The following is a 5,000-nucleotide window of genomic DNA, read 5'->3' as shown; positions in this document are numbered from 1 at the left end:
AGATCTTGGTGGTAGTAGCAAATACTCCAGCGAGGCCCTGGAGGACTGACGTGGAGAAGGGTTTCGTGTGAACAGCCGTTGCACACGAGTCAGTCGATCCTAAGCCCTAAGAGAAATCCTATGTAGATGAGGTGTCCTAAGACGTTAAACACTTGTAAAAAAAAACGCAGCTATTTTATTATTTTTTTTTATTATTATATAAATCGCAGCATATTTTGTTATTATATACATGCACAAAAAACACCCATTGGGCGAAAGGGAATCCGGTTTCTATTCCGGAACCCGGCAGCGGAACCGCATACCATTCGGGCCCTCGTAAGAGTGTTCGTCGGGGTAACCCAAAATGACCTGGAGACGCCGTCGGGAGATCCGGGGAGAGTTTTCTTTTCTGTATAAGCGTTCGAGTTCCCTGGAAACCTCTAGCAGGGAGATAGGGTTTGGAACGCGAAGAGCACCGCAGTTGCGGCGGTGTCCGGATCATCCCCTCGGACCTTGAAAATCCAGGAGAGGGCCACGTGGAGGTGTCGCGCCGGTTCGTACCCATATCCGCAGCAGGTCTCCAAGGTAAAGAGCCTCTAGTCGATAGATTAATGTAGGTAAGGGAAGTCGGCAAATTGGATCCGTAACTTCGGGATAAGGATTGGCTCTGAGGAGCGGGGCGTGTCGGGCTTGGTCGGGAAGCGGGTCTGGCTGACGTGCCGGGCCTGGGCGAGGTGAACGGCTCTCGTGGCTGGGATCCGAGCTCGGTCCCGTGCCTTGGCCTCCCGCGGATCTTCCTTGCTGCGAGGCTTCCGTGGCGTTTCCCATCGGTGCGGTCGTCCTCTTCGGCCGCCATTCAACGCTCAGCTCAGAACTGGCACGGACTAGGGGAATCCGACTGTCTAATTAAAACAAAGCATTGCGATGGCCCCCACGGGTGTTGACGCAATGTGATTTCTGCCCAGTGCTCTGAATGTCAACGTGAAGAAATTCAAAAAAGCGCGGGTAAACGGCGGGAGTAACTATGACTCTCTTAAGGTAGCCAAATGCCTCGTCATCTAATTAGTGACGCGCATGAATGGATTAACGAGATTCCCATCTGTCCCTATCTAGGTCTCCAAAGTCCAACCCCGCCTCCACGCGGCGGAGACCGGGCAACGCAAGTCTGTATTTGCGGCAAAAAAGGGCTATGGCACCCGCCCTGCCAGTCCCATCCTTCCCCATCACAGATTCCTCCCCATCACGGTTTTGTGGAGCTGAACGGCCGCGGTGCTTGCGTGAGGTGCTTGACACCCGCTACCGTAGCTGGCGAAGCTCCGCTACGCCAACAGCAACATGCCTATCTTCGCTAGACGGGCACCAACCATGTGCAGCCGCCTAGTTACGCCAATAGGCAAAGAATAACCAACAGACGCCACCCTAGCACGCTGCATAATCATTGCTGACGTGTAGAAGAAAGGGGGTGAATACATGTGGCAGAGTGCCGTCACTGCGGAGGGCGGTGGCGGGCACCCGCTGCCGCGGTCGGGCGGCAAAGCAAAACCCTCCTAATAACCTTCTATACACAGTTGGAGTAGGTAGCACAGCCTACCCAACTCAAAACAAACTTGAAAACTCCTTACACGGACAAGGAGTCAAGACTGGGTCTTCCGTACCCAGCCTAATGAACGATGAGCGAAGGCGGCGATTTACCCACGTTCGGACCCCTCGTAGGTGTTCCGTCGGGGGGTAGGTACTAAAGTTTTGTGTATGCCAACATGGCGAGGAAACATATCTGCGCCACCTCCGTGGTGGCCAGATTCGCAATAATTGTCCCTATCTACTGGACTCCGCTCTCAACCGCCGTGGTGAACGGACGTGCGACAAGTCGCTCCGAAGTTAATCCGCGTCGTTTCGTAAACGGTAGTTTGAAAGTGACGAAAATTAAAAATTTTTTGTACCAACGTGCAGTGCTTTTTACCGACAACAACCTTGTGCAGTTCATTTGCTAATTGTTTTAACGTTAAAAAAGTTATAAGCATAAACATTTACTTTAAATTGTTCGCGTCCGTAAATTTTGACTACCTGCGCCGTCCCGGATTACAAGGGTCGCCGGCCAGGTAACGGTACCGCTTAACGGTAAAAGTAACGGTTTCTCGGCCTGTAGTACATTCCTCCGCGAAAACTCCTTAGCAACCGTCCCTAGTTACGCGCAAATTTCTTGATACGTACATTATTTTTCACGTGTGAGTTTCCAAAAATCCGAAGAAAAAAATCCGTGTGCAACTCCTAGACGACCTGGACGCCAGCCCAGCAGCCAACCGCCAGCCGACAAACCCACCACCTCGCCAGCCGACCACAACAGACAGGATGGAAGCCGATACATCTGATACAGAGGGCTACATCAAAGTAAGTAAACGCAACAGAAAAAATAAACGTAGAATAGTCTCCGACGCAGAATTAGATTCTGACACCCCGCTAACCAACGTGCCCTCTCAAAAGCCCCCCAAAACCCGGAGAAAATCCGAAGCCCCTTCTCCGCCCCCGGTCACACCTGCCCCCAACAATCCGCAAAACAACAGCAGCAAGACGGCCGCCGTCACTCCCTCCCCCGATCTCACCGCGAACGAACTTCGCTTAAAATCCGAAAAGGTCTCAATGGCCTTATTGAACTTCTTAATGGACCAGGACAACGGTCTCTATCCCGAAGCATCGCAGTTTATCGCCAGTAAACTCGCGAAACTGCAAAGTATCCTTGGAGCGTCCCTCCTCCGCTGCAGTAACCTCGAGGGCCAAATCCACGCCATCACCTCCGAAAATAAAATGCAGCGCAAGACCCTCGAGACAGTCACTGAAAAGTGTCAAGTCTCGAAAGAACCCTCCCGACCCACCACCTACGCCGAAAGAGTCGGAGTCCGCTCCAAAACTGCGGCTCTTTCAAATTTAAAACAGAACCCTCCTAGCGCGATCACGATCCTTCCACAGGATCCCAAGGTCTTCGAATCCAGTGAGAAGACCAAGGAAGCAGTCCTGAAGCTCGTTTCCCCTTCCGAGAACAAATTGCAAATAAAGAGCATCAGGAGGATCCAGGGCAACGGGATCCTAGTCGAGTCCTCTAAAAATTCTGACCTAACCACCCTTCAAGGCAACGCGCAGTTGAAAGCTGCCGGCCTAATAGTAGGAGCCCCGCTAAAGAAAAATCCCAGAATAATATTGTACGACGTCCCGAAACTCGAGAGTGACGAAGCCACACTTAAGGCTATCGTCAACCAGAATCTCGACGGCCCCGAAAAATCTATTTCCCAACAGATCAAACTCGCATTTAAATCAGGCGACAAAAACAGAGATAGATGCAACTGGATTCTAGAAGTGTCTAAACAAGCCCGCGACATCCTCGTCAAGAAAGAGCGAGTCTACGTCGCATGGAATTGTTGCCGCGTCAACGATTACATCGCGGCGACCCGCTGTTACAAGTGCCACAGCTTCGGTCACACGACGAAATACTGCCGCGCCGAGAAAGACATTTGTGGTCATTGCGCCGAGCAAGACCACACTTTCAAAACATGCCCAAACAAGGCCAAACCGTCCTGCTGCCATAATTGCCAGAAAACCGGCAAACCCGCCACCCACTCTGTCACCCACAGCGAATGTCCGGCATACATCGCTGCTATAAATCAGGTCCTCGCTCGCACGGATTATGGTTTATAAACCTAACCACTCCCAATCCATGCCCACCCTTAAAATAGGCCAAGTATCCACTAGACGCAACACAAGTAGCACACGAATCCTAAAAGTAGCACAAATAAACGCCGGAGGTTCTAAGACAGTGACTGACGAACTCAGACAGATAGCGACAAACAAAAAGATAGATATACTCTTGCTTCAGGAGCCCTACAGTAACGCGAACTCCATCCCAGGCTTCGGAATTACTACAAAAATCATAACCGACAAAAAACGCTTTTCAAAAATCTCTACCGCGGACAAAATTAAATCAGCAATAGTTATTTTCAACACCGAAATAGAAGCCCTTAAGATCGCACAAATAAGCAACACCCATTGCACATGCGTAGAAATCTGCACGAAAGACGACAGATTCTACATAATCAACGCGTATCTCCAATTTTGCGAAAACATAGACTCATACTTAGCCCACCTAGATAAAGCAATTACAACTCTCAAGGGGCATAAAATAATAATTAGCTTAGATTCAAACGCGAACTCCCCCCTCTGGTTCAGCAAACGCACAGATCCTCGAGGAGAGACAATGGAAGATTTCATCTCCCAACACAGACTCTTCGTAGTTAATAAGCCTTCCGCAACCTTCACATTCAACACACCTAGAGGAACTTCTAACATTGATCTCACTCTAGCGTGTGCAAACTCATTCGACAAAATCAGGTGTTGGTCGGTACATGACAGTACGACCACGAGCGACCACAGTCTAATAACCTATTCCATCCAACTATTCCACACTTCTAGCCGACCAGTCAGAACCAATAGGTTCAACGTTAAAAAAGCAGACTGGGACAAATTTCACCACTGTCTCTCCAACAAAACTACAAACGACCCGCCCCCCTTAGAAACCTCAACTCCAGAATCACTCGCCGCGAAAATAGAAAATAAAATCATAACAGCAGCAGAACAATCCATCCCGCAAAAAACACGCTTCCCGAAATCCGTCCCTTGGTGGACTCCGCAACTAAGCAAACTTAGAAAAGAGGTCACTGAGGCAAGACGTATCTATCAAAGAACAAAAACGAAATCGGTAAGGCAATCCTTAGGAGAGTCTTATCGAACCCTCCGAAATAAATATATATCAAAAATTAGATCCGCGAAACTTAAAAGCTGGAGAAACTTCGTCTCCAAGGAAGGAAACGAAAACGCATGGGGAATAACATACAAAATAGCAAACAAAAAACTAAAAGCAGACAAAGTATGCGAAAGTATACAAATACAAGGTGAACAAACAATCACACTACGCGACACAATAGACAAACTCTTAGCCCACCTAGTTCCAGACGATAACACGACCAACGAAACAA

General features: G+C 49.2%; 1 pseudogene; it reads left to right on the top strand.

Annotated features, from left to right (window-relative positions):
- LOC143263141 (large subunit ribosomal RNA) overlaps positions 1–1,144 on the top strand; it is a 3,018-nt pseudogene extending 1,874 nt beyond the window's left edge.
- Positions 1,145–5,000: the final 3,856 nt, after the last annotated feature.

The sequence above is a fragment of the Megalopta genalis genome, unplaced genomic scaffold (genome assembly GCF_051020955.1).
Source record: "Megalopta genalis isolate 19385.01 unplaced genomic scaffold, iyMegGena1_principal scaffold0341, whole genome shotgun sequence".
Taxonomy (NCBI): Eukaryota; Metazoa; Arthropoda; class Insecta; order Hymenoptera; family Halictidae; genus Megalopta; species Megalopta genalis.
Note: the sequence above shows the minus strand (reverse complement) of the source record. Positions and strands in the feature narration are given on the sequence as shown.